General features: G+C 43.4%; 1 pseudogene; it reads left to right on the top strand.

The window, feature by feature from the left end:
- Positions 1-9,791: 9,791 nt before the first annotated feature.
- Positions 9,792-10,497, top strand: LOC117068261 (annotated as a pseudogene).
- Positions 10,498-10,727: the final 230 nt, after the last annotated feature.

Here is a 10,727-nt window from a genome sequence, read left to right as displayed (position 1 = left end):
ATCCCAGCACCTTCCCTTTTCATACTCAAGAGAGCGGTGGCTCACGCCTGTAATCCTAGCACTGTGGGAGGTCGAGGTGGGCTGATCACTTGAGGTCAGGAGTTCAAAACCAGCCTCGCCAACATGGTGAAATCCCATCTCCATTAAAAATATAAAACTATTAGCCGGGTGTGCTGGGGCGTGCCTGTAATCCCAGCTACTTGGGAGGCTGATGCAGAAGAACTGCTTGAACCCAGTAGGCGGAGGTTGCAGTGAGTCAAGATCATGCCACTGCACTCCAACCTGGGTGACAGAGCAAGACTCCATCTCAAAACAAACAAACAAACAAACAAACAAACAAAAGAAAGGAACCTGTTTCCAAAACCAAAACAAAACAAAAACTCTGAGTCTGCTCTGTTTCTCCTTCTGCAGTGCCCGGCAGCCACCTTAATTTCCCTTAAGCAATAGGGACACTACTGACTAAGTAGGGGAAGCTCACGGAAATTAGAACAAAGGGGCAAAGGGAAGTCCAAGGGACTCGGTGCAGTGGCCAGAGAGGAAGGACAGCAGCGTCCTCTGGGAGGGTGAGCCCCAGAAAGAGGCGCCTCACAGGAAAGATGACAGGAGGTGGAGGGAGCATGAGGGGAAAAGAAAACGTGTGAAAAGCACCTCATGCCCCAAAAAACAAAACAAGAGAAGTAGAGACTTCCCAGGAAATGGAATGATGTCGTTTTGCCATTTCTTCTGCAAAGTATAATTTAAAATCCTAAACGGCTCACACCTGTAATCCCAACACTTTGGGAGGCTCAAGTAGGAGGATCACTTGAAGCCAGGAGTTCGAGACCAGCCAGTGCAACATAGTGAGACCACCTGTGCTACAAAAGAAAAATTAGCCAGGTGTGGTAGTGCACGCCTGTAGTCCCAGCTACTCAGGGGACTGAGGTCAGAGGATTGCTTGAGGCCAAGAGTTTGAGATTATAGTAGCACCACCACACTCCAGCCTGAGCAACAGTGAGATCTTGTCCCTTAAGTAAATAAATAAATAAAAATAAAAAATAAAACCCTGGACATTATATATGAAATAAGCATAAGCGAATTCTGGGGGAAAAAACAGGATTCTGAATAGTGGAGAAAAAGAGGCAGATTATCTAGAGGCCTCTGCACCCCAGGAAAGACATGGCAGAGAGTCCCCTGGGTTTTCTTTCTGTTCCACATATCCTAGATTTGGAAATTAAGAAGCTGGCAACCCAGCAATGCCAAGGTATGCCAAAAAATTTTTTAAAAGCCCCAATAAAAACCTGCTCCTCTAGCCAACGGACCAAGTGAACAGCAACCTAGTAAAGCTGAAACCAAGACACAAAAACCACTCTATTTCAGCCAAGCCTTGCAGAATAAACTGAGGCCCCACCTACATCCGCACAGCAAAGGCCCAGTGGAGAGCCTAAATTCCACCCTCCCAAGGCTGCAATGAGGTTCCCCAACTAAGGGAGGAGAACACTACTACTCCTGCTGCCCTCCTCCCCCGACCTTGCCTAGTTCAAAGACAGGAGAAAAGAGGGAGAGAAACAAAAGTAAGATAAATAGCCAGACAACCTTGGCACCACCACCCAGTCCTAGGAGTTAAACAAAGTAATAATAATAACATCAATCCCTGGCCTAAACTACTTGTGTTAGCTGTAAATTCCAGACGCTGTATGAAAAAAGCATTGTAAAACTTTTTGTTCTGTTAGCTGATGCATGCAGCCCCCAGTCACGTTTCCCACGCTTGCTCGATTTATCACGACCCTTTCACGTGGACCCCTTAAAGTTACAAGCCTTTAAAAAGGCCAAGTATTTCTTTCTCGAGGAGCTCAGCTCTTAAGACGCGAGTCTGCCGACGCTCTCGGCCGAATAAAAAACCTCTTCCTTCTTTAATCCGGTGTCTGAGGAGTTTTGTCTGTGGCTCATCCTGCTACACAACAACCACTACCAGAGCAGTGCCAGTGAAGACCCGGCAGAGAGTTGAGCCATCCATCTGTGTCAGCCAGCAAAGCGGCCTCCTCCATGCTCCACAGTCTCACTAGTACCACCACCATGCTGGGAACCACGTGAAGAACCTGGATTTCCAGCCTGTACTCTCCAGTAAAGAGGCGCCTCTCCCACTTCCTGCTGAGATGTGTCATAGGAAGCCTTGTGGAGGGTCAGGATTTTTGCCATGGCCCAGAGCAATTTATTAGACCACTTACCCTGCCTCTTCGCCTCCAAGCTGTGGTGTCAGTGAAGATCACAGCTGGAGTCAGACTCCCCACCTTTGCCCATCAGTAAAATGGAGCATCTGCCCCCTACAGGTGTCAATAGAGGTCATTTTTTACCTCCACCTGGCAGGGAAGACCCGACCCTACCCCTCACCACCCTGCCTTGCCCTGCCAGATTGGTGTCAGATAAAAGCCAGCTAAAACATAAAGTTTATATTTATTTATTCATATTTTTCCATTTTATTTTTAAAGAGAGTCTTGCTCCGTCACCCAAGCTGGAGTGCAGTGGCATGATCACAATTCACTGCAACCTTGAACTCCTGGGCTCAAGCAATCCTCCCCTCTCAGCCTCCCAAGTAGCTGGGACTACAGGCATGCACCACCACGCCCTGCTAAAACATAAAGTTTAAATAAGATCCAGAGTCTGATAACACAATACAAAAAGGTCCAAGTTTCAGGCCGGGCACAGTGACTCACACCTATAATCCCAGCACTTTGGCAGGCTGAGGCAGGCGGATCACCTGAGGTTGGGAGTTCAAGACCAGCCTGACCTACATGGAGAAACCCCGTCTCTACTAAAAACACAAAAATAGCCGGACATGGTGACACATGCCTGTAATCCCACCTGCTTCGGAGGCTGAGGCAGGAGAATCACTTGAACCTGGGAGGTGGAGTCTGTGGTGAGCCAAGATCGCACCATTGCACTCCAGCCTGGGCAACAAGAAGGAAACTCCATCTCAAAAAAAAAAGTCCAAGTTTCAACCAAAAATCACTTGTCATGCCAGGAACCACGAAGATCTCAAACCAAATAAAGAAAGGTCATCTATTGGATGTAACACCAAGATGCTTGAATTAACTGATGAAGATATTAAAGCAGTCATGATCAAGATACTTCAACAAACAACTAAGAATATGCTTAAAACAAATGAAAAAATTGCCTCAGCAAAGAAACAGAAAGTTTCTGAAGAAGTAGACGATAGCAAGAGCCAAGTGGAAACACTGGAACTGAAAAAACAGAATCACTAAAATTTTTAAATTCAGTGGATGGGCTCAACAGCAAAATGGAAGGTACAAAGGAAAAAATCCATAAACTCAATGACAGAATAACAGAAATGGCCAAATCTGTAAAGAGAGAGGAGAGACTAAAAAAAAAAAAATTTAAAAAAAAAAGATAAAGAGAACCTCAGAGACTGTGGAGGTATAACAAAAGAGCTAACATTAGTGTCACTGGAGTTCCAGCAGGAGAGCAGGGCTGGGTGCAGTGGCTCATGTCTGTAATCCTAACACTTTGGGAGACTGAGACAGGAGGATTGTGTGAACTCAGGAGTTCAAGACCAGCCTGGGCAACATGGTGAAACCTTGCCTCTACAAAAAATACAAAAATTAGCCACACATGATGGCATACACCTTAGTCCCAGCTACTCAGGAGGCTAAGGTGGGAGGATGGCTTGAGTGGGAGGCAGAGGTTGCAGTGAGCTGAGACTGTACTGCTGTACTCCAGCCTGGGCAATAGAGTGAGACCCTATCTCAAAAAAAAGAAAAGAAAAAGAAAGACAAGAAAAGAAAAAAAGAAAAGAAGAAAAATACTCAAAGAAATAGTGGCTGAAAATTTCCCACTTATCATTCATGTAATAAGGGCCTTTAGCCACTGAAACACTTTTCTTTTTTTGAGGGGGGGAGGGTTGTTCTGTTTTGTTTTTTTGTTTTTGTTTTGAGACGGAGTCTCACTCTCTCGCCCAGGCTGGAGTGCAATGGCGCAATCTCAGCTCACTGCAACCTCCGCCTCCCACGTTCAAGCGATTCTCCTGCCTCAGCCTCCCAAGTAGGTGGGACTACAGGCACACACCACCATGCCCAGCTAATTTTTGTATTTTTAGTAAAGACGGGGTTTCACCATGTTGGCCAGGATTGTCTAGATCTCTTGACCTCGTGATCCGCCTGCCTTGGCCTCCCAAAGTGCTGGGATTACAGGCGTGAGTCACCATGCCCAGCTGCTGTTTTTTTTTTTTTTTTTTTTTTGAGACATTCTCACTCTGTGTCTCAGGCTGGAGTGTAGTGGCGCGACAATAACTTACTATAACCTTAAACCTCTGGGCTCAAACAACCCTCCTGCTCAGCCTCCTCAATAGCTGGGACTACAGGCATGTGCCATCACATCCAGCTAATTTTTTAATTTTTTTTTGTTTTGTTTTATTTTGTTTTGAGACGGAGTCTCACTCTGTCGCCCGGGCTGGAGTGCAGTGGCTGGATCTCAGCTCACTGCAAGCTCCACCTCCTGGGTTTACGCCATTCTCCTGCCTCAGCCTCCCAAGTAGCTGGGACTACAGGCGCCCTCCACCTCACCTGGCTAGTTTTTTGTATTTTTTAGTAGAGACGGGGTTTCACCATGTTAGCCAGGATGGTCTCGATCTCCTGACCTCGTGATCCGCCCGTCTCGGCCTCCCAAAGTGCTGGGATTACAGGCTTGAGCCACCGCGCCCGGTCTTAATTTTTTAATTTTTTGTAGAGATGCAGTCTCGCTGTGCTGCCCAGGCTGATCTTGAATTCCTGGCCTCAAGCAATCCTCCTTCCTTGGGCTCCCAAAATTTGGGATTATAGGCATGAGCCACCATTCCCAGCACTGAAACACTTGTTGAAGCTTGTATTGGTAACCTAATACAAATAAGTCATCAGAGGTGTCTATATTTCATATAGCTGTGTTTCTAATAAAGCTGTAATTAAAAGAACATTTGTAACTTAAAGTTCTAAGATGCCACTCAGAATTGAGTGTACCCCCCCAATTCTTCTTCTCACATGCAGATTTTAGTGATAGTTTTAAATTAAATTTTGAACCTGTGCTTTGTTTTGTTTTTTTCTGAAACAGGGTCTCACTCTCTCTACTAAGCTGGAGTGCAGTGGTACGATCTTGACTCACTGCAACCTGTGCCTCCCAGGTTCAAGCGATTCTTGCGCCTCAGCCTCCCGAGTAGCTGGGATTACAGGCATGCGCCACCATGCCCAACAAATTTTTGTGTTTTTAGTAGAGACGGGGTTTCACCATGTTGGCCAGGCTGGTTTCGAACTCCTAACCTCAGAAGATCTACCTGCCTTGGCCTTCCAAAGAGCTGGGATTACAGGCACGAGCCACTGCATCCGGCCAAGCCTGTGCTCTTTATTTCCTCCATACTGCTTCATAAACTTGGGGGCATTGAGCTTAGGACTTATCTCGCAGAGGCTGAAACCACCTTTGTCTTCCACTCCGTGGAAATTAAATAGGTTTCATGTCAAGCATAGTACTTGTGGTGTCTGTACAAATTAGAAAAAAGTGTCTCTTCCTCAAGCCCCCCCCAAAAAAGTGTTATGTTAATATTTATTCCTTAACAACAGTAATTAAGATAAACATACAGGAGCACTTGCCCCTCCCCCAAAGCTGAGAGCCTTCGTGTCACCTGATATATTAGCTGAAGCAGTATTCCTAAGTGAGAAATGTGTTGTTTCCAGAATCCAGAGGCCACCAAGCACAGTGCTTCCTTGTTTGTGGCAGGGAATACAAGATACAGCAATTAGTCGCTAACTTTGGAGGAGATATCCTGGCATGCCCTTGGCCAACAGACCCTGCAAAACTTGACCAAAATGGCAGGTCTCTGAATCCTCCCAGGGTTTATCTCCCACCATCTGGATTGCATGTGTCTCACCAAGGCCTCCAGTGTGCTAGCCATGTTGTGCTCATCCTGCCTGCCTGCATGACGTCAGTAACACAAAGGATCACTGCAGTGTCTGCATGACATATGGATGGTACAGATACCTTCAAACTATATTATGATAGAGACCAGGAAAATTAACATAGCCCTAGAGCAAAACACTGAGTTAATATGTGAATGAGGACAGTTTCCGATCTTCTTTTCTAATTGGGATGGAACTCTAATATAAAATCCACCACCGTAACAAACTAAAGGAGAAAAAAATACATGGTCACCTCAATAGATGCAGAAAAAGCATTTGACAAACCTAACATCTGTTATAAAAATTCTCAGCCAGCTGGGATGAGAAGAAAACCTCCACAACATGAGAAAGGGCATCTATGAAAACCTAACAGCTAACCCCAAACTGAATGTTTTTGCCCTAAAATCAGGAACTTGCCCTAAAATTAGGCAAGGATGCCCACTCTTACCACTCTTGTTTGTGCTTCTTTGATCTGAAAATATATGGCTTTCACAAAATTTGAGCAGTTTTCAGCCATTGTTTCTTAACTTTCATTTAATATAGTACTGGAAGTCCTAGCAAGTGTGATAAGGCAAGAAAAAGAAAAGTCTTAATATTGAAAGGAAAAAATAAAATTATTCCCACTCACAAATGATATAATCATCTGTGCATAAAATCCTAAGGAATATATATATATTTTTGGAAAAAAACAGCTCCATGGCCAAGCATGGCAGCTCACACGTGTAATCCCAGCACTTTGGGAGGCCAAGACAGGAGAATTGCTAGAGGCCAGAAGTTCGAGACCAGCCTGAGCAACATAGGGAGACTCCATCTCTACAAAAAAATGTTTAAAATGGCCAGAAATAGTGGTGTGTGCCTGTGGTCCCAGCTACCTGGGAAGCTGAGGCAGGAGGATCACTTGAGCCCAGGAGTCTGAAGCAGCAGTAAGCTGGATTGCGCCACTGCAGCATAGAGCCTGGGCAATAGAGCAAGACAGCTGTCAAGAAAAAAAAAAAAAAAAAAAGCTTCTACCTAATATTCAAGTTTATCAAGATCACAAGATTTGAGATCAATATACAAAAATCAACTACAGTTCAATATATTAGCAAAGAACAATTAAAAACAAAATTTAAAAAGTAACACCTGCATTTGTTTGCTAGGACTGACACTAAAAAGTACCACAAACCAAGTGGCTAAAATGACAGAGATTTATTTTCTCACAGTTCTAGAGGGTAGAGGTGAAAGGTCAAAGCATCAGCTGATTTGGTTTCTCTTAAAGCCTCTCTCCTGGCCCTACAGGTGCCTACCTTCTCCCTGTGTTTTCACATGGTGGACAGAGAAAGCTCTTGTGTCTCTCTCCTCTCCTTTTCCCTTTTTTTTTTTTTTTTTTGAAACAGTCTCACTCTGTCGCCCAGGCTGGAGCGCAGTGGCGCAGTCTCGGCTCACTGAAACCTCCACCTCCCGGGGTTCAAGTGATTCTCATGCCTTAGCCTCCTGAGTAGCTGGAATTACAGACTCGCGCCACCAACCCCAGCTAATTTTTGTTTTTTTAGTAGAAATGGGATTTCGCCATGTTAGCCAGCCTGGTCTCTAACTCGTGACCTCAAGGGATCCGCCTACCTTGGCCTCCCAAAGTGCTGGGATTACAGGTGTCAGCCACCGCACCAGCCTCTCTCTCTTCTTAAAGGGACACTAGTCATACTGGATTAGGGCCCACCCATGTGAACTTAATTACTTAATTACTTCTTTAAGGTTCTGTCTCCAAATACAGTCACAATCTGAAGTACTGGGGGTTAGGACTTCAGCATATGAATTGGGGTGACATAGTTCAGCCCATAAAAATACCATTGATAAGAGCTCAAAAAATGAAATACTTCAATATAAATTGAACATAAGGATGTGCAGGGTCTGTATGCTGGAAACTACAAAACGCCAATGAAAGAGATAGGAGAAGACCTAATAAGAGAATAAACACACAGTGTTCAAGGATTGGAAAGCACAGTCAGTATAGTTTTGTTTTGTTGTTGTTGTTTTTGAGACAGTCTTGCTCTGTTGCCCAGGTTGGAGTACAGTGGCATGATCTCGGCTTACCAAAATCTCCGCCTCCCAGGTTCAAGCAATTCCCCTGCCTCAGCCTCCCGAGTAGCTGGGATTACAGGCACACACCACCATGCCCAGCTAATTTTTGTATTTTTTAGTAGAGACAGAGTTTCACTGTGTTGGCCAGGCTGATCTCAAACTCCTGACCTCGTGATCCACCCACCTCAGCCTCCCAAAGTGCTGGGATTACAGGCATGAGCCACCACACCCAGCCTCACAGTATAGTTAAGATGCCAATTGTCCCCATATTGACCCACAGATTTAATGCAATTCCAATCAAAATCCTAGCAAGATTCTTTGGAGATAGACAAACTGAATCTAAAATGTGTATGGAAAGGTAAGAAGACAATTAATAGCCAAAACAAGTTTGAAAAGCAAAAGGCATGGGATTCACACTGCCCATTTGTGTGGGTATGTGTGTGTGTTTCCCAGATTGATGTTTGTTTGTTTGTTTTTGAGACGGAGTCTTGCTCTGTTGCCCTGGCTGGAGTGCAACGGTGCAATCTCGGCTCACCACAACCTCTACCTCCCAGGTTTAAGCGACTCTCCTGCCTCAGCCTCCCAAGTAGCTGGGATTACAGATGCACGCCACCACGCCCAGCTAATTTTTGTATTTTTGGCAGAGATAGGGTTTCGCCATGTTGGCCAGGCTGGTCTCGAACTCCTGCCTCAGGTAATCCACCCACCTCAGCCTCCCAAAGTGCTGGGATTACAGGCATGAGCCACTGTGCCCAGCCCACCAACACTTTTTATTGTTAATTTTATTGATAGTAGCTATTCTAATTTAGGGTGTAAAGTGATATCTCATTTCAATTTGTATTTCCCTAATGACTAATGATGTTGAGCATTTTTTCATGTGCTTACTGGCCATTCATGTATCTTCTTTGAATAAATGTTTATTAAAGTTACTTGTCCATTTTTGAATTAGGTTTTTTTGGTTTTTTTTGATGTTGCATTGTAGAAGTTCTTTACATATTCTGGATATTTAAATTTCTGCAAATATTTTCTACCATTCTGTGGGCTGTCGTTTCACTCTCTTCTTTGATGCACAGAAGTTTTTAATTTTGATGAGGTTCACCTTACCTGTTTTTTCTTTTGTTGACTGTACTTTGGTGACATATTCAAGAAATCATTGACAAATTCAGCGTCATGAAGATTTTTCCCTGTTTTTTCCTCCTAGGAATTTTATGGTGTTAGCTCTTCAGCACAGGGTTTTGATCCATTTTGAGTTAATTTTTGGATATAGTACAACGTAAGGATCCAGCTGCATTCTTTTGCATGTGCACACTACCTGGTTTTTAGATGTATCATAAAGCTACCATAGTCAAGGCACTGTGGTATTGGCAAAAGGACAAATACATACCAATGCAACAAACTAAAAATTCTAGAAATAGACCCACATAAATATGGTCAGCTGATTTTTGACAAAGATGTAAAGATAACTCAATGAAGAAAGAACAGCCGTTTCAACAAAAGGTGCTAGAACAACTGGACTTCCATATGCAAAAAAAAAAAAAAAAACCTAGACTAACATTTCATATATATATAAAAATTAACTCAAAATATATGATAAACCTAAATTAATATGTAAAACTATAAAACTCTTTGACTTAGGAGAAAATATTCATGATCTTTTGTTAGTCAAAGAGCTTTCAGATAGGACACAAAAAACACCATCTATAAAAGAAAAAATGGATACATTTAACTTTCTCAAAATTTAAAACTTCTGCTCTGCAAAAAACACTATTAAGAGAATAAAAAATTCTTTCCTTTTGTCACTGCAGCAGCAGCAGCTGTATGTCCAAGCTTGAGAAGAGACTAGCCTCTAAGAATCTCCACTGTAGCAAAAAGATAGTCTGGCTGGACCCTGGCAAGACCAACAAAATCGCCAATGCCAACACCTGCCAGCAGATTCAAAAGCTGATCAAAGATGGGCTGATAATCCCAAGCCCCTGACTGTCCTTTCCTGGGCTTCATGCAGGAAAAATACCTTGACCTGCCAGGAGGGCAGGAATATGGGCATAAGTAAGTGAAAGGATACTGTCAATGCTCGAGTGCCAAAGAAGTTACCCTAGATGGGGAGGATGCAAATTCTGCATCAGCTGCTCAGAAGTTACTGGGAATCTAAGAAGACTGGCCACCACATGTATCACAGCCTATACCTGAAGGTGAAAGAGAACATGTTCAAAAATACATGGATTCTTATGGAACATATCCACAAATTGAGGTCTAAGACCAAGGAAGCATACAAATGTATTCACCTCCAGTCCAAGAAGGTTCATCAAGGCTCTGTCCAAGGAGGTAGAGACAAAAAAAAAAAGCGCCCCCCACCCTGCTTGTCTGTACTCAGTGGCCTCAGCAATTATATAGACCAACCACTCAAATAAAACAAGTCTCTTTTTTTGCCTTAAGAGACAGAGGGAGAGAGAATGAAAAGACAAGCCATGGATTGGGAGAAAATATTTACAAATCATATATCAGACAAAGGACTTGTATCTAACTCTCAAAACTTAAAAATAAGAAAATAAACAATGCAATTTTTAAATGGGCAGTTTAAAACAAAACTCTGCAGTTTAAAAAAATAAAAACAATCCAATTATAAAATGGGCAAAAGATATAAACAGATATTTTTCCAAGAGGAGATTTAGGTGACAAACAAGCACGTGAAAAGATGTCCAACATCCTTAGCCATTGGGGAAATGCAAATTAAAGTCACACTATTTCACTACACAC

This window comes from Trachypithecus francoisi, unplaced genomic scaffold, assembly GCF_009764315.1.
Source record: "Trachypithecus francoisi isolate TF-2019V2 unplaced genomic scaffold, Tfra_2.0 Lachesis_group21, whole genome shotgun sequence".
Taxonomy (NCBI): domain Eukaryota; kingdom Metazoa; phylum Chordata; class Mammalia; order Primates; family Cercopithecidae; genus Trachypithecus; species Trachypithecus francoisi.
This window is presented reverse-complemented; position numbering and strand designations above follow the sequence as displayed.